Genomic DNA, 19,723 nt, shown 5'->3' on the forward strand with positions numbered 1-19,723 from the left:
GGTAATTTTCCAGCCTTGTTTAAACGCGTATTTCGGGGAAGGGTCTCTGGGTTTGGGTCTTTCAGTCCCAGGGTTCCAGAAAGGCTTAGATAAGCAAGTGAAAGGCGGTGAGGGTCAGGTCAGCAAAGATGTAAAGATGGCTTTGCTCAGATCAAGAAGTCCCCATCCAGACACACTTGGGATTGATCACAGATCTACCATCTAGTAAGCTCTGCAACTGGAGTGACTTAACTGCACAGTCTCAGTTTCCTCAGATGTAAAACTCCAACTGTTCACACCAATATCACGGGACTTCTCTCACATGGGAACACACCAGAGGCTGAAGTGCATGGCTCAGTGGCTTGATTAGACCAGGGTTTCAGGTGTGAATTCTCTCTTCCCTTATGGCCATCACTTTCCTGTCTACTCCTCCTGGCCCCCAGTACTGGTTGTTGCCTGCTGAGAGCTCTCAGGGTTGAACTGGCACATATCTCCTAGCCCCTTCCGGCCAGAGGGAAGTCCAGAGGCTGTTCCAGGAGGAAAAGGAGGAGGACCGCCAAGTTGCAATGTTGCAATTAGATGAGATTGGCAACATCACTCATCCTGCTCCCAGGCTGGTCTCCGACCTCAGCTTCTGGGCAGGAACTGGCTACAAGAATCTGCCTGCCTTCCAGGCATGACTCATCCATCCCTCCTCCCCCATAGTGACCTTTGGTGCCAGGTGAACTGTCTTCCATTCTAGCCTGCTCTCCTGGACTCCTGCTTTCATCTCTTCATGATCAACATATCTATGGTTTTCTCTTCACCCAAGACTAGCAGACACAGGTTTTGCAGGCATTGAAGCAAGCATCATATTAACACCTATACGGTGGTGTCTTTCAGCCTGCTTTTGTTTGAGATGCCCTTGGAATGGGAGGAGTTACCATGATGTTTTTTGTCAATTTCAATCTACTGCATATAAAACAATGGCTGTGTGTTTAGGACTTCTGCAGCAGTCAGATGAGACTGGGCATTTACAGGACTTAGCCTGTGCCCGATGTGTCACAGAAGGTGTATGCTCTCATTCTTTCCAGGTAAAGATGTTAATGAGATTTATAGTCAATGCTTATTAAAGATTCTACTCTGTCAGTGTTTATCGCTTTGTGTCCATAATAGATGTCAGTAATTACTTATTAAGCTAATAAATCTATTGCTCAAGTCCTTAATGAATCTCTGGGCTGCATTCTGAAAGCTGTGCAGTTCCTCTTGTAATCAACTTATTTTATATTTGGGGGAAAACCAAAGTCCAAAGAACTCTTATGGCCTGTTCAGTTAACTGAGCATTTTATAATCCGACTCTCTTCAATGAAGCAAGTTCCCCTAACAGGTATTGTAGAAAAGACTAGCCTAATGTTTGTATGTGAACAGCTTTCAAGTTCTGGAGGGAAGGAGGAGAGGGAAGGAAAAAAGAAGAGGGTAAGAGAAGCAGGGAGGAGAAGATGATCCAAGCAAACCCTCTTCCGAGTCCAAGTGTTGAAAGGAGCTAGGTCAACAGTTTTTGTGGTTGTTTTGTTTTGTTTTGTTTTTGAGACGATATCTAGGGTTGAACTCCTGATCCTCCTACCACAGCCTCCGGAGTGCTGGGATTGCAATCATGCACCACCATGCCCAATTTAGTCAAGAATTTAGGGATCCATGCATGCTAGGCAAGGATTTGACTAACTGCATCCCAAGTGGATAGCCATTGCCCTTTTCATTTACTTTAAAGACCACCAGAGCACTCCTCTTCCTCCTAATGTCGAGCATCTCTGTGTTTAGTGTTTGCTTGGTGGCATCAACAGGACAGCTTGCCAGCCTGAGCTAAGTGGCTTATGTGCGCTCACCTGCACAGAGGACTAAAGAGGAAGGAGAGGCAGGGAAGGCTACCTCCTATGTTCCCCCACAGCTGTTGGCTGCAGGATCTAGATGGGCCAGAACAACTCTCAGAAGACACCACTATATCAGGTGACCCTGATCCAGGTCTGCATTCTCAGACCCAGATCTCAGTCTGAATGAGCTGATGGTCTACTACAGAGGGTGTTACACACACTTAGATCAACCTGGTCTCTATGGAACAAGGAGGTAGACACACAGCAAGAAATACCGGGCTCCTGTTTCTATGGTGGCTAGAGGCTAGGTCTCTACACGCACAAGGAATATGTTAGCTGTGCCATGGCCCCATCTGCTATCTCTGGTGACCCTAAAGGATAAGTGGTCATTGCTAGATCACTCCAGTATGGCAATAGAGAGAAAACAAGGAAATATTTCAGTATATAACAGAAGCAGAACCATACTCCCTCCCCAAGACAGCTAGTAGCTCACACAAAGAACAGGATAACACAAGAAATCCTACAGGTATGAAGAAAAATGTGTATTTTTAAAACATTGTTATTTTAAATTGTGGGCACATATGTACCTGTACATGCTCATGATGCAGGTGCTAACAGAGGCTGAGAGAGGGTGTTGTACCCCCTGTAACTGGAATTACAGACAGTTTTGAGCTGCCCATTGTGGATTCTGGGAACCAAACTCAGGTCCTCTGAAAGAGAAGTACATGCCTTAGCCACTGAGCCATCAGTCCAATCCAGAAACTACATTTTTTTTAGTATAGATCCTACTTCAAAATTTAGAGTATTGGGTTTCTGTTTTTGTTTTCTAAACTTTGCCTGATGAAGATTAACTTTGTTCAGCTTTAAGAGATAACATACTGAGCAAGAGAAGAGAAGGGTGAATTTTTCTTCACATCATCCCCGTTTGAAATACAATTGAGTTTAGGCTTATAAATCCTATCAAGATGTAACATAATGGACAAGTTGGCAGTTCATACAAGCCAAGCTCAGTGGCTGGGGAGGTTGGCTCAGTCAATAAATGTTCCCATTGTACAAGCATGAGAATGTGAGTTTGGATCCCCAGCACTCATATAGAAACCAGGTATAGTGAATCCTGTCATTAGTCAGCCAGTTGAGCCAAATTGACCAACCCAGTTTCCAATGAAATCTTATCTACAAAACTAAGGTAGGTGCTGGAGAGACAGTTTATTGGGTAAAAGCTCCTGCCATGCAAGCTTGAAGACCTGAGTTCAAATCCCCAGAACCCAGAAGAGCTATATGTTCAGCATGAGCCTCTGCAATCCTCTTCTCCTTCAGGGAGATGGGATATAGAAAGAGAAAAATCTGCAACTGCTTTTGGGACAGCCAGCCTAGTACACAAAGCAAGTCAACAACAAAGAGATAGAACTGCATTGAGAAAAATGGAGTGGTAGAACACTCTGATGAAAGCAGCTTTAGAGGAAAAGGATTTCTTTTGCCTCACAGTTCAAGGGTACAGGTCCGTCGAGGCAGTAAATTCAAGGTGGCAGGACCTTGAGGCAACTGGTCACACCTCATCCATAGTTAAGAAGCAGAGAGATGAAGGCTACCATTCAGCTCCCTATCTTCACTAGCACAGCCAGGGCTCTTAGCCAGGGAATAGTGCCACCCACAGTGGGCAAGTCTTCCCACCTCAGTAATCACGGGACTCCCAATAGATATGTCCAGAGCCCCATCTCCCAGGTGATTCTAGTTGACAACAGCAAGCATCTCAATGGAGATAGTCTTTGAAGGCAAACTTTCAAGTTGTTCTGTCATGAGGCTATTCTACGTAGGACTGCTATGAATATCCCTGCAAAAATCTTTTGGTGAACATATGTGGTTTTCTGCTGGATGTATAACTTAAGGGTAGAATTCCTGAGTCAAGTTATGTATATTTTCCTATTGAAGATTCTACAAAGCTGTTTCATAAGGCCTGTACAAATTTAGACTCTTGTCAGCAAAGCATGTGAGTTCCAGTTACTTCACATTTTCTTTTTTTTTATTTTATCCAAGTTTGTTATCATATCACATTCTGGCTTGACTCTGCATTTCTCTGTTGACAGTACCCCTTCCATACCCAATAGTTGCTGGCTATCTAGTGTCTGGTACAAAGTAACTTTCTAAGTATCTGTTAAAGCTTCACTTCTGTCAATTCGAAAGGACATCATGACCAACAGCACCTTAGGGAAGAAAAGAGTTTCTTTCAGCTTACAGTTCTTACAGCCCATCACCGAGAAGAGGCAAGAGTCCAAACACCCTGTCCCAGCAGATCTGCTGTCAAGGGCAGAGAGACATAAACACATAGTTACTAGCTGGTTGCTTAGGTTTATACTTGGCTAGAATTAGATTCAGATTTAACTAGATACAGTTCAAGACCCTTACCTAGGGAATGATGCCACCCACAATGGGCTGGATCTTCACACACCAGTTAGCAATACAATCTCAGCAGATGTGCTCCTAGGTCAAACTGGTATAGATAATTCTTCATCAAGACTCTCCTTCCAACTCCAGGTTGTGTCAAGTTTATAGTTAGAAACTAACCCGCAGAGTCTCTTAGCCATTTTTCCTGCTAGGCTGTCTGCCTTCTCATTGTTGCGCAACTTTCCTTGGTGCTAAACTTTTTTCAGTGATATTTCAGATCAGTGCTTTATCCTCTATGACAGTGGCTCTTGAACCCTTTTGGGGTCACATATCAGATATTCTACATGTTAGATATTTATATCATGTTTCATAACAGTAGCAAAATTACAGTTATGAAGTAGCAACAAAATAACTTTATGGTTGGGAATAAGCACAGCATGAGGAACTGTATTAAAGGGTCACAGCATTAGGAAGGTTGAAAACCACTGCTCTAGAACTTTTTTATTTAATTTAATTTTTTTTTCTTATTCACTTTACATCCCACTCACTCCCCCCTTCCTGGTCACCTCCTCCCACAATCCTTCCCCAGGTTTCCCACCCACTCTGGCACCTCAAGTCTCAGCAAGACAAGGCATTGTCTCTCCTGCTGGGGCCAGACAAGGCCCCCCAGCTAGTAGAACATATCCCATGTACAAGTTTTGGGGATATCCCCCATTCCAGTTTTCAGGACCCACATAAAGGTCAGGCTGCATATCTATTACATATGAGTGAGGAGGCCTAAGTCCAGTCATATATCTTCTTTAGTTGGTGGTTCACATTCTGAGAGCCCCAAAGGGTCCAGATTAGTTGACTCTGTGGGTCTTCCTGTGGAGTTCCTATCCCCTTCAGGGCCCACAATCCTTCCCCCTATTCTTCCATAAGAGTCCCCAAACTCCATCCACTGTTTGGCTGTGGGTGTCTATATCTGTCTAAGTCAGCTGCTGGGTTGAGCTTCTCAAAGGATACCCTGTTATGTCTTCAAGCATAACAGAGTATCATTAATAGTGTTTGTCACTGGTGTTTGCGCATAGGATGGATCACAAGTTGGGCCAGTTATTAGTTGGCCATTCCCTCAGTCTCTGCTCCCTCCCCCACGCCTGCTTTACTTTCAGACAGGATAAATTTTGTATTGAAAGTTTGGGTTGTGGTTGAGTTGGTGTCACTATCACTCCACTCCGGTTCCTGTCTTGCTACACAGGAGGTGGCCTCTTCAGGTTCCATATCCCCAATGTAGTGAGTCACAGCTAAGGTCGTCCCCATTGATTCTGAGTACCTCCCTTATATCAGGTCTCTGCCTTGTCCTAGAGATGCCCCCATTTCCTCACCCCTGTTGGTTGCAGAGGTTTATCTTAAGTGGTTTTAATATAGTTTAGTATAGCAAGATTTTCCACTGTGGCTAGTATTTTGTCCCAAGAAGTGTTGCTAGTCAGGGTTTTATAAAGAAACATAACTGATAAAGTAAATGTACATTATATATGATATACTATATACAGTATATATACATGATATGTATTTTACATTACATATAATATAGACACATACACATCTACGTAATCAGTGTGACTTACAGGCGGTGGTCTGGCTAGTTCAACAATGGCTGTCTCCTGACCAAAAAGCCAAGAATCTAGTAGTTGTTCAGTCTACAGGGCTGTATGTCTCAGTTGGTCTTCAGCCTATGTTGGAATCCCAAAAGCAGTAGGTTCTAACTCCAGTGACAGAATATCTCAGCATCCGGATAGATTAAGTTGCCAGTGAGAGTGAGGGACAGCCAGCAAAAGCAAATGCTTCCTTCTCCTGGTCCTTTTAAGTGGGTTGCCATCAAAAGGTGTGACCCATATTGCCCACCTCAGATGATCCAATCAAGAAACCCCTCACAGATATGCCCAGCCCCTTGGGTTTTAGGTGATTCCATATGTGGTCAAGCTGACACCAAGATTAGCCATCACAGAAGTCTTTACCTCCTGAAAGCTGTGACGATATTCTTCTGACTTAGATATACAAATGAAAAGGGAACAGGAAGGGGCAGACTGAGGAGGTGACTCAGTCAGGGAAGTACTTTCATGCAAACATTATGACATCAGCATTTACCAGTATGGTAACATTACCAGTATGGTAGCATCCACCAGTAATCCCAGTGCTGAAAATTAGAAACAGGAAGATAGCTGGGGCTTATCGCCCAGCCAGCCAAACCTGCAGGGAGCTCCAGGACAATGAGAGATGCTGTCTAAAAAAACAAAGTAGACAGTATCTGAAGAATGAAAGGAATAGGCTCTAATGTTGATTTCTGGCCTCCATGTGCTCCAGTACAGGTGCGCACATCCATACACACATACACACACACACACACACACACACACACACACCTTGAAAGAAATGAAGGAGACAAAGTTTTCCTTTTAACACATGGATAGCCTACTGAAATCGTGTGCTGTACTTCAATGCCATCCTTTTCCCGGTTTTTTCTTAAACTCTCAGTTCAGTTCCTTTAATACTTCTATATCATCACCCCTCCCCTCCACCTCAATCAGCACAGCTTGAGAACAAGTCCCGACCACTGGTACTGGAACAGAGGCAGGATGATTGTGCAGGGGAGGTGTGTTCAGGTGCTCCTTCTGTACCTGGAGTATACTAGAACAGCTCTCTGTCACTGACAGATGCCAACGAGAAGAAACAGGAGCCAAATTTAAATCCACTTTATTCACAGAGCTGGTGATCTGAGAACAGTGAGCTAACATTTTCAAAAATCATCCCTCTATTTCACCTTATAGAGAGAGAGATACAGGGAGAAGAGGGCAGGAACAAGGTCAGTCAAACATTCAAAACTCAGTCTTCCCACTCTGGTCATATGGTCAGCCATGCTGCTGGGACATGTGGTGCCCATGTTTCCCTCACTATCATTCTCTGTACACTTCCCCTTCTGTTGATGTCTTGGCCCAGACTGTCTCTGCTGTTGTCAACCTTGTCCTCCCAAGGGCATCTGAGCCGGGATGGGGGTTCCCTCAGAACAGATTAACCATTCCAGTGTGTGAACACTAAGCTAGTAATAACATGTGCACACCGTTTCCTTTTTACAGTGTGGAATACCAGGAATTTATCACACAAAACATGAAAGTGTCTATGTCTGCTCTTCCTGTCCCTTTTCTCTTCTACATAGAAACTCATCTGAAATGTTGTTAGCAGCACTTTCCAGTTGTGAGACACTACAACCTCACAGAGTAGCCATGGCAGTAGCATTTATCAGGGGTCCAGAGCAAGCCAATAATTGAGATTCTATGTCACCCTTTCTATAGTAGTGTTTCACAACACTGAACATGATGGATGACCTCTGGGATACCTGTGCATAGAAAAGGCACCCTCAGCAACCCTGAAAAACAGTAGAGACTTCTGGAGAAGAGGCAGAAGATGAGTTGGTTTTTATCTAAATTGACCTTTCGAGCCTCATGTTGTATTTCAGAGAGGGCAGGTAACAGGTAGTGGAGAACACAAAGGAATTTATTTTGCATTCAGAACACACGTTCTTCATTGACCTAATGCAGGAGGCAAGCTAGAATTGCATAGGCATAGCCTGAGAGGAGAAAATTTGAAAAGTTGGGGTTTTCATTCGTTCATTTTTAGCAGCTGAGCCTAAGGGTCTGACTACATACCAGATATGAAGGGCAGTTAAATTAGGAGTGTTGGCTGAGCCAAGAGTCACCCAGCTCTCCACATATAATAGACATAAAAAATGGCACAAAGAGCAAATTCATCCATAACCTTGAACCACAGAGCAAAAACCATTCTGTGCAAAATTCTGTTCCAATTCACCCTGTGAGTTTTCTGTTTCTGTTGATATCAACCATGATGAAGCCATGTGGGTCTGAAGACAATAAACAAGCCCCCCCCTCTTCAGTGGCAGCCAAACAAGGCCCCGTAAAGCTATGTTGTCAAAAATCGAACAGGTCAATCATTGTTCAATCCTCTAAAACCTACAAATTTATTTGCGCGTGTTTGTGAACAATTTAGTCAATCAGTGTTAGCACAGAAACATGACAAGAGGAGACAGGGTCTCAGGATCCAGCTAGTTAGTGGTAGAGTCCTCAAAAGAAATAGTATTTGGGGAGATGAGGAGTTGGCTCAGTGGCCAAAGCTCCTGCCACAAAAGTGTGATGACCTGCGTTTGGATCCCAGCACCCACATTCAAAGCTGGGCATGAAGGCATGGGAGTGTATGCCTGGGGAGAGGAGGAAGGGGGCTCCCTGGAGCTTGATAGCAGCAAGTCTTGCTGAACCCGTGAGTTGCAGATTCAGTGAGATTGTGTCTTAAACACTAAGGTGGAGAGTGATTGAGAGTCACATGGTAGAGACTTCTGACCTCTACATATATGTACACAAACTCCTATGCACCCATACACACACACACACACACACACACACACACACACACACACACCACACACACAAAAGAAAATGGGAATGGAACAAGATGTAATCCTCTTGAACTCACAAGTGAATTTTTTTAATTTTGTGAGGGAAAGGGGCCACCAAATAAGTAAATATTCAACAACCTGGTCTATTCATTCACTGTCCAGTGTTATAGCATGTATTGTTTCTGGTGCTTATTCACCATATCCTTACCCATCACTTCTGAAACCTTATCATACTAGAGAATCTTCTGAAGCTGAAATTCAATCTGCAGGCCTGGGGTGAAGCCAGAGTTTTGCTATCTTTTGCATTTTTTGCTTCTTTTATTCCACATGTGCTTATGCCACAGTATGAATGGTGGGGTCAGAGGACAACTTTGGGGATTTGGTTTTCTCCTTCCACCATGTGGGTCTCAGGGTAAGCTCAGGTCCTCAAGCTGGGCAGCAAGTACCTTTACCTGCTGAGCCATCTCTTCAGCCCAAGCGTTTTCACTTGCTACAAACCTCAGATGACATCAAAATTGCTGGTCAAAGGACTGTGGCCTTTGGAGCACTAAAACTCAGGGCCAATTCTGAGTTGTAGGAAGACAAGGACCCAGCTTCCCCATTTCCCCAATGCCTGTCATGGAGCTTTTTTTGGTCTGCACAGGTTCAGGAAATAGATGAGTTTCTAAATAAATACTGCCGGTGATTTACATCTGCACATACATTTTTATAACCATGGTATGAGAAAAGTTTAGCAGTGTGTCAATAAATGTAAGAATAAGAGTAGCTGTGATCTAGGGAAATAAAGAAGGCATGGCAGACAGAAGAAAATAAAATAGACACGAAAGTGCTATTAAAGTATAAGGGGGTTGAAAACCAGGCAAAAACACACTATACAAAACATGTACCTTTTTAAAAGGTAAAAAAAAGGTACCTTAAAAAAGTAAAGAATAATTTAGTTAATTCTGCAACCGTAGTATTATGGGCTGGTAGGGGAGAGCTCTTACTGTGTTGCTCCCATACTGGAGATTGAACCTTGAACCTTAAGTATGTAAGACAGAGAAGTAAATTTCACTATTACATTTTCAAGCATTTATATGTATATATCTATATCTATATGAAGTGTAGTACATGTTGGTTGCCTCCCACTGCCCTCCCATAGTCCCCTTCAGCCTCAAAGAGTGCCCTCTTCTGCTTTCCTGGCACAACATTCCGTGTCTACTCCTGTGCCCTGGCTCCTGTCTTTAGAGCTCCTCTTCCCCTCCTCTAGCCCCTCTTCTAGTCTCATGTCTTACCTGAATGAACTTAAATCTCAGTTCCCTGTGTGAGAGAAAGTATTTGTTTCTCTGGATGTGTTGAATGTCCTACCATGGGGAGAACAAACTCAGCCTCGCACCACTCATTATTGTCTGGACCCAAACGCCAGTAGATCTGGGGTTTCGAAACCTCTCAAGCTAATGAGTGAAGAACACTTTATTGCAGACTTTCAAAGGGTGATCAGGAACCCAACCTAAAGGGGCACCTGTGTCTGTAATTCCAAAAACCTAGAGGGGCGTGTCTGTAATTCTAAAAACCTAAAGGGGCGTGTCTGTAATTCTAAAGATTAGGGAGATAAAAGCAGCAGAATCAGGAGCTCAAGGCCAGCCTGAGCTCTGCAGTTAACTGGATAGAGGCCAGCCTGAACAACATAGGATCCTATCTCAGGAAAAAAAGGCAAAAAAGAAACAAAGAAATAAGAAGTGGGGGCTGGAAAGATGACTCAGGAGTAAAGAACACCTACTGCTCCTGCACAGGATCCAAATTCAGTTCCTAAAGCCCACACTGACCAGCTCACTAACACTTGTAACTCTAGCTCCAAGGGAAAAGACACCTCTGGCCTCCTTAGGCAGTCCATATGCACATAACCCCCAACATAAATACACACACACATATGTATACACAAACACACATATATACACACTTACATACACTCACATACACACACACACACAGAGGCACACACAGAGACACACAGACATACATACACATACACACACAGACATATACACTCACACACACTCAGACACACATTTACACACACATACACACAGGCCCCCACCACACACACACACACACATTCACATTAAAATATATTTTTAAAAAGGTCAGAAAGGGAGCAGAGCAGTTCACTTATAGACTAGGTACGGCTGACAGTGGCCCCTGGTTCCTGCCAAGCTCAGCCTCCAGCCTTATGTTTGCTGGTGGGGTGTTCAGAGATGGATAAATCAAGAACTCACAGATGGGGCCCCTTCCCTGGATTAAAACCACTGCCATTCTTCTCTCGAGGGTTTACTTTGAAAAACAGACTGAGTCTGCCTGTGATCTCAGGTTGGCATAGAGGCAATCAGTCCCTGGACATGAAAACTATTCACTCCCCCCTAGTTCTCCCCAATTCCTGGGTCTCTCATACCTCTGAATTAGAACTCCCCTGGGAAAACATAGTGCACCTTCTCATCTAACACCAATCGGACTCCATCTCTACCTCAACCCTTCCTTGATAATTTGCATAAGATCCACAATCTGTTTGGAAGGGACTCTTGACTAGATTTTGAAGGTCATCCTTCCTGGACTTGTAGGGTAGGTTAAAGCAAGTATTAGGAGTCCCCAGGGAATCCTGGTTTTATCAACAGAATGTGGAGACCAGATTAAGGAGTGTGTGAGGATGGGTCAGAAACCTCTGGAGGTCAGATCAGTTCTCCAAGGTGGTTGAAGAATGTGGCAACACAGAGCAGGGAAGTAATGTGTGTGTCGCCACAATGATAGGCTCTACCGTGGCTTCCCTAGTGCCCATGTTACCTCAGCCAATGTCAGTAACAATCTGCGGCATTCACAATCTGACTATTCCAGTTTTGAAGATGGGGAGATAAGGAAATAGAGCAAGACCACAAAATTAAGTGAGAAATCTCAGGGCCAATCCTCACCTGTTTGTCAGTCAAGACCTGTTTGTGCCAGGGCAAAACAGGGAGGCCAGGGAGGCATCTGCTTGAGTTAACATCTGTCTAATGCTGGTCCCAGCATTAATTATGAGGGTCACGTTAGGAAAAAGCATGTGTGATACCACTTCTGATTTAACAATTTCAGGACTTTCAGCTCCTTTGCAAGGAGCAGTTTGGGTTTTTTTGTTTGTTTGTTTGGTTGGTTGGTTGGTTGGTTGATTGGGTGGGTGGGTGGGTGGGTGGTTGTTTTTTGTTTTGGTTTTAGTTTTGGTTTTGGTTTTGTTGTTGTTGTATGTTTTGAGACAGGGTTTCTCTGTATAGCCCTGGCTGTCTTGGAACTCACTCTGTAGACCAGGCTGGCTACAAATCAGGGCTGACCAGAAATCCGCCTGCCTCTGCCTCCCAAATGCTGGGATTAAAGGCGTGCACCACCACTGCCCGGCTTGCAAGGAGTGTTTTGATTTTTCAGAATCACAAGAGCTGGCAGCTGCCTCAGGGGTCAGCACCACTGCCCTGATTATTTTAGGGGTGGGAGACATCATGCTAAGGCTCAGAAATTGAATGATTTTTTTTTCTGTATGCTATAACAACCCTGAGGTAGATGAGTGTGGCCCTCTCTCTGGGGAAAGGGCCTTGAAATGAAATAGTGATTTTCCCAATGGCTCTCACAGCTGCTCCCCAGTGACCTGCTCTGATATGCCAAGCCCTTCCCCCACACTCTCAGGCAATCTTTTCTCTCTCTCCTGGGGCCTACTCCATTTCTAATTCTCAGGAAGCTTTTCTTTGCCAATTTAAATGTTAACTCTTAAGAAGCTCTGTGTATAGAGAGGCTCTCAGCCTCACTGGGGCAATAGACAAAGCCTGAGGGACAGGAACAGGCCAGACCCAGCTCCCCAGGCGTTGAGACAAGAGTTGGGAAGCACAAGTGGGTGGCCATTACAATGAAAGAGTATGGCAGCTGATTATCCTCCAGTGTCTTAGTCTTAGCTGCTTTTCTCATTTGTGTGACAAATTATCTGACCCCCCAAAGAAGCAAAGGAGGAAGGTTCATTTGGGCTCACTATTTGAAGGTACAGTCCATCATGGCTGTGATGGAAGGAACTCGGAACATCAGGTTGCTTTACATCTATAGTAAGGAAGCAGAGGCAAATGGTTGCTATTGCTCAGTGTTGAGGGCCCTTGATAACCAACTGTTGAACAACGTCAGTGCCAGCAATGAATCTGCCCAGCCGTTGACCCCTGAACCCCTGTGGCTGAAGACAGGTTGGAATCCTACTCCAGCCAAGTTCAGCTTTGGGACTGTCCATGAGACCCAAAGTATTAGGTACTAGGCAGGCTATTTGGAGACTCAACTTGGTCAGTTTATACATGCAGCCAATGGCAAGTGGCCTTCTCAAAACCTGGGGCCAGGAAGGACTTTGAAATATAACTTCCTCCCTAAAGGCTTTACTTCCATGTCTATAACCAACCAGTGAGACCCACGGCCACCCTCAAGGGAAGAAGTTTTATGACATCTCTGGAAAATTCCTATCTAATTTGCCATCACTTTAAAAGCTGATGCTTTCCTGACTGCTAATTACAACTTTCAGTTTAGTGTTAGTCATGTAGAGAAGAGGGATATTCTAACAGAAAAAGAAAAGAAAAACAGTCAATGACGTTATTTCACTCACAGGGCAGTGGTGGTACACACCTTTAATGCCAGCACTTGAGAGGCAGAGGCAGGCAGATTTCTGAGTTTGAGGCCAGCCTGGTCTACAGAGTGAGTTCCAGGGCAGCCAGGACTACACAGAGAAACCCTATCTTGAAAAAACAAAAACAAAAAAAGAAAGAAAGAAGGAAAAAGAAGAAATTACTTTGCTCATTTCCAAAGTGATCTGTAAGTCATATTGTTGATGATATTTTTAATCTTTCTGATGGGAGGCTAGGGAGATTGTTCAGGAGGATTCTAGTGGACTTCCTGGCCAGCCAGGGAGGTTGGGCGAGTCCAGGTTCAGGGAGAAACGCTATCTCAAAACCCAAGGTAGAGAGCGACTTACCTCTGCATACATAGACAAATATGTATACACATGGAAACACACACACACATAAGCTACATATACACAAATGTAAATATACTAATAATGAGCTAATGCTGCCTGTAATAAACTAGCAAAACATGCCAATTCCTAATGACATTGCCATTTGGGGATGCATGTGGGAATATAAGCAGAGAGAGTTTGGCACCTGCCGTTGTCAGTTTTGTGTTCAAACCCAAAAATATTTGCTGAGTGCCTAACCTTAGGAGCTTCAGAGGAGTCAAACTTAAAAGAATTCATTCTTTTTCTAGTTACTTGGGATCTCCTTGTGCAGTGCAGAGAGAATAGTCACAGATGGGGAGAGGAGGTGGAATGGAGGGCTGGAAGCAGACCTAGGCATAACAGAGACTGAAAGCACCAGTGTGGAACTGAGCAGAGCTTGCTACATGCTATGCTGTCAGCAGAGTCAGGCAGGCAGCAGCATGCAATAGAGGAAGATGGGAAAGACAGAAGAGTGGCTCGGAAGCAGGCAATGTTTCAGATGTGGGCTTCTCTAAGTTCCCCCAACGCATCCACCCATCATGGACACTTGATAAGAGTAGGAAGTGTACCAAAAGACATGGTCTGTGCAGACAGTGTAGAACACGGAGTCCTTGGAGAACTGGTGAGAATGAACAGTGACACAGAGACTGTGGAGACAAGTACAAAGAGCCATCACAAAATCAGAGAACTGCCATGCAAGGCAGCAACCCAGTGCTGGGTACTTACGCCAGAGAACGGTCAGAACCCGGAGAGATGGTGGAACTCCGGTGTGTGCTGTAACACGAGCTGTAATAGCCAAGGTGTGGGAATAACCAAAACGTACATTGATCCATGAGTGGATAAGCACATCTGATCTGCCCACTCACACGAGTGCCTTTTAGTCTTCAAAAGTCTCTGTGGCATCAAGGGTGAACCCTGGGGACATTGCCAAATTAAATAAACCAAGCAAAGCATAAATATCAAATAATATCTTTGGATGTTTTCCCTATTACTATGATAAAATACCTTGGCAGAATTCACAGGAGAAATAGTTAATTTGGGCTTATTGAGGTTCAAGGCAATCATGGTGGGGAGGTTACAGAGGCAGCTGGTCACACTGCTTCCACAGTCAGAAAGTATAAAGCATTGAATGCTAAAGTCTAATTCAGCTTCTCCTTTTGATATCTTCAGGATTCTAGCACAGGGAAGGGAGCTACTCATGGAGGGTACTTCCCACCTAAATTAAACTAATTGGATAATCTCCTAAGGACATCCCCATATGCCCAGCTCATCTTCCAAGTGATTCTAGAGCCAATCAAGTTGATCATTGTGATTAACCATCATGGGCAGTCACACGGGGTGAAGGAGAAATGTATAACTATATTCTGTTTTATATTTATTCCTTTTATTTTCTCTGTATGAGTGTTTTGCCGGTGTGAATGTCTGTGCCCAACATGCATACCTATTGATGGTTGTGAACTGTCATGTGTCATGTGGGTGCTGGGAACTAAAGCCTTTTTCTCTGGAAAAACAGCAAATGTTCTTAACTGCTGAGCCATCTCTCCATCCAAGGTGTCATCACTGAGTGTTGACTTCCAGTCAAGCCAGATGGATAAGCTACGAGTCTTTTTTACAACCTCATATAAACAAGCAATGTCGATATACTGCACACTTAAAACTGTGTTCCACAGTAAATCTCATGTGAAATAATCTCACAAAAATAAATTTTAATAAGGAAGAGGCTGGGGAGAAGGCACAGCAGTTAAGAACACATATTACTTTTGCAGAGGACTTAAGTTTGGCTCCCAGCATTCATATGGAGTGGCTCAAAACTGACTGTAACTCAAGTCCCAGGAAGTCTGACACCCTCTTCTGGCCTCTCTGGGCTCTACACTCAGCTACACATACCAACACACAAACACTTAATAAAAGCGAGACAAAACTTTATAAAAACTTTTAACATGATTAAAGAAATAGCATCTATGAATTTGAGAGAGAGCAGAGGATGGGATTATAGGAAGAGTTGAAAGGAGGAAATAAAGACTAATGTGAAGCAATTATATCTTAAAAATTAATATTTTTTTTAAAAATTATTGACTTTAAAACAAGATTTAAGGCTTTGTGTTTGTCTTTTATTGTACCTTAATATATCACAGCATATACACTGTAATAAAAGAGAAGAAACTCTCCCACACAGCCTGGAGTTTAAGTAAATGTAATATCTACCAAAAGCACTGATAAAGCTTTGGCATTTGTAGAGATAGTCCTGATGGAGAAACTGGGAGAAGCTTCTTGGAGCAGACACTTTCTGAGGCAGAATTTGAAGCTGGGAAAAAGTCGCTTGAGAACATCTGTCAAGAAACAAGATGAGAGGTTGAGAGTACAGATGAAGGAGGAGGAAGGTGGGCATGGCTCGGGTAGTGAGAAAAGAGGCAAGGCTTGGCCCCACCCCAGAACAGTCTCTGCTGTATGATTGACAGGTGTTTGTTTTGCCCACCCCTGTGTTTGTTTTTCTATTATTTCTATGACAGGACTGAGCATCTTGATGCAACTCAAATATATTAGCTTGCAGTTCTTAGGTTGAAAGTCCAATGCTGGATCAAAGGGCTAAGATGCTGCTGCTACTCAGGGACTTCTGGGGGAGGACCTGTTTCCTCAAACATTTGGGATGTTGGCAAAATGTGGTCACTGTTGTTTTAAGAACATCCTTGTTTCTCTTGGTGGCTGTCAGCTAGGGGCTATTTCTGACTTCTAGGCAACACCCTCAGCCCTGGTCCTCTCCTCTCCCTCTGCTATCTATACAGCATCTCACCCTGTGATATTCTGCATAGCATCCCTGTCCCTCTGTCTCATCTCATCAACCAGCCCTTCTGACTTCTTCCACTTTCAGAGGCCAAGTTGATGACCTAGTGGCCACTCCTCATTTTAAGGTCCCTAACTTTAATTCTTCAAAACTTTCCTTTTGTTACTTAATGCAACATATTCATAGGTCCTAGGAGATAGGATTTGGATGACTTTGAGGGCAAATTTTCTGCCTCTGACATCCCACTTGGTAAGACTAGGTGACTTTTCCAAAGTCATGGCCTCATCTTTGTAGCATAGCTTTGAGCTCAAGTCACCTGGTAAGGGCACCTTTTTTTTTCTTACTACCTTAATTAACCATGCTTTCCAGAAAACACAAAAAGAAGTTGTGGCTGGGAGAATGGCACAATGGTGAATCACCTGCCTCTAATGTGCAAGGCTCTGGATTCCACACATAAGTCTACAGCAAAGAAAGGAGGTGGGAGAAGAGAAGAAAAGACAGAGAAAGGGAGAGAAGAAGAGAAGAAGAGGAGGGAGAAACTAGCTAACAACTTATTGCAGACATCCTCAAATGGAAGACATGAGAGATATTGAAGGGAAGTTTGTAGTGGTTTGCAGCCAGTCTACATTCATTTTATAGTATTTTGTAAAATAACCAACCCCACTCAACATATTAACATATTATGTCCCAATTCTGGAATCAGAGCCAGCATGCTCTGACTTGGTTCTCACCTGGGGACTCACACAGTTGCAATGAAGTTGTCAGCCACTAAGCTCCTACCCAGAGCTCAGGACACTCTCCCACGCATTCTCTTTGCCATTGGAATTCACTTCCCAGTAACTACAGGAGCCCTTGTTTTGCTGACTATATCTTTTGAGGACTTCTCTGGACAGGGGTGGAGGGCTGAATCCCTCCCATCTTGATGATAGAAACTATCCCTGATACCAGCCCTCACATAAACACTTTCAATCTCTCCAACTTCTATCTCCTACTGAAGAAGATTCTTTTGATGAGTTCCATGCTTGGAGCAGGCCCACTGGCTCATCTCCCATGTACATGGAAAGGGACTAGCCCATGTTCTTGACTGTAGGGAGCACAAAAAGGGGGAATGAATAGTAGAGATGGGTGCCAAGCACTAGGGCCTGATGAAAGCGGTGTTCCCTGCCTTCTTCAGAAAGATATAGAAGACCCTCATCTCCTGAGGTTTAGGAGGAAGCCTGTTCCTCCCAGTGTACAGCCTAGGGCAAGACCAGAGTCCAGTTGGTCTTGGTATTGTCAAGAGGGAAGCTGTGCTTGGTGGGATCTCTTGAGGAAGAAATGGGAAGATTGAAGCAGATGCTCCAGTACCTGTGATAACCCAGAGAGATCTCTGACAGTGAGTCACCAAATGGTGGGGAACTGTCAGAATGTGTAGGAACTTCAGGTTTTTTTTTATAGTGCATTTAAAGAAACAAACTTTATTGTCTTAACTTTGTATCATACATAATGTGTTCCCTGACAATCACTTTGCAAAGATATCTGAAGGAACAGGATTTTATAACCATGGGAGGATTGTAGATGCGTCTGAATTATCACTCCTTCCAAAATAGTCTTCTAAAGCTTTGCGATGAGCCTATTGAGTCATAGAACAAGCACTTACTTCTTTTCTTCTATAGATAGCTCAGGAAAGCGGGACAAACTGCATGTGAGGTTTCCTGTTCCTTCAACAGATATTGGAACTGTACTGGGTTGTAGCCGATGATGAAGAAATCTAAACCCTATGGCTTCATAGTTGGGTGTGGTCACAAATGAAGCTGAGAAGAACAAGGGACTTGTGACCAGTGTAAGAGTTTACTAAAAATGAGAAATAGCATGGAGGCTCTAGGCAGGCAGTCTTTAAGAGAAGGGGCCTCTCAGAGGGGTCTACACCTGAGCTCAGGGCTCTGCTTGGTCTAGAACCTGCTGTTTGTTCTCCAAACTGGTCCTGTGGTACCCATCATTTCAATCATATGAAGCCTTTTCCTGCCTCAGGACCCATTTTCCTCCAGGCTGTGTTCAGTCTAAAATAGATGCTCCCAAACTATTCACACTTCTAGACTATTCCCCAACCTTCCACTCTACCTTTGTTTCTTTTCCAGTTTCTGAGATTAAAATAATCCTGACAAAGTATCTTAAAGAAGGAAAGATTTAGTCCAGCACACAGTCACAAGATACAATGCAGAGAAGCCACAGTGCTTGAGACCCCTGGTTCTATTGCATCCACTTTCAAGAAGCAGAGGGCAAGGGATGGGATGCATGCTGCTGGTTAGCTCACTGTCTCCATCTGGTACAGTCCATAATGCCCCTGCCTAGGCAATGGTGCCACCCACAGTGGGCAGGTCTTGCCATATCAATTCACTCAGTTAAGGAGATTCTTTCCTTGGATGGCTAGCACCCAACCTAATCTAAACAATCCCTCACTGAGATCCCTTTCCAAGGTGAATCCAGATTGTGTCAAGTTGGCAGATAACACTAACTGTCATGCTATGTCATCCCTCATATTATCCATCTGGAGAGCCTTTTGTTCACTAGTTTTTCCTTCACTCTTCCAGATTCCCTGTCATCCACCAAGTTAGTGAATTAACAAATACATTATTGAGTAGTTAACTCAAACCAATCATGCTCATACAACAGATAGAGGCTTGAGAGGTAAGGTTAGCTTCCTGGGCTCCCACAGCTAGAAAGAATGAAGCTGGGATTTGAACCTAGATCTTACGATCCAACACTCCAGACTTTTGAGCACTGTGTTTGGCTTTCTATGTCTTACAGAACTGCCACAGGCTCACTGGGGCTGGAGAAATGGCTTAGCTATTAAGAGTGCTTGTGGCGTTTTAGTCCCTGGGAGCTCTGAGGGTATAGTTGGTTTATATTGTTGTTCGTCCTAAGGGGCTGCAAACCCCTCAGCTCCTTGGGTCCTTTCTCTAGTGCCTTCTTTGGGGACCCTGTACTCAGTCCAATGGATGGCTGTGAGTCTCTACTTCTGTATTAGTGGGGTACTGTCAGAGCCTCTCAGGAGACAGCTATATCAGGCTCCTGTCAGCCAGCACTTGCTCCAGCAGCATATGTATAGCAGAGGATGGCCAAGTTGGTCATCAATGGGAGGAGAGGCCATTGGCCCTGTGAAAGTTCTATGCCCCAGTGTAGGGGAATGCCAGGGCCAGTAAGCAGGAGGGAGGTGGGGTGGTGAGCGGAGGGGGGGGAGAGAACTGGAGTTTTGTTTATTTTATTTTATTTCTTTTTCTTTTCTTTTCTTTCTTTTT

At 44.0% G+C, this 19,723-nt stretch overlaps 1 protein-coding gene and 1 long non-coding RNA gene across 4 annotated transcripts in view; one reads left to right on the forward strand and one right to left on the reverse strand.

The window, feature by feature from the left end:
- Positions 1-19,723, forward strand: part of Gria1 (glutamate ionotropic receptor AMPA type subunit 1) — a 319,984-nt gene that overhangs the window by 246,014 nt on the left and 54,247 nt on the right. The window lies entirely within an intron of this gene.
- Positions 3,819-6,503, reverse strand: LOC116078450. The gene is made up of 3 exons (XR_004113551.1): positions 5,816-6,503; positions 4,230-4,314; positions 3,819-4,121 (listed from the first exon to the last, which is right to left on the reverse strand). It is a non-coding gene; the product is annotated as an uncharacterized LOC116078450 (long non-coding RNA).

This window comes from Mastomys coucha, unplaced genomic scaffold (genome assembly GCF_008632895.1).
Source record: "Mastomys coucha isolate ucsf_1 unplaced genomic scaffold, UCSF_Mcou_1 pScaffold5, whole genome shotgun sequence".
NCBI lineage: Eukaryota > Metazoa > Chordata > Mammalia > Rodentia > Muridae > Mastomys > Mastomys coucha.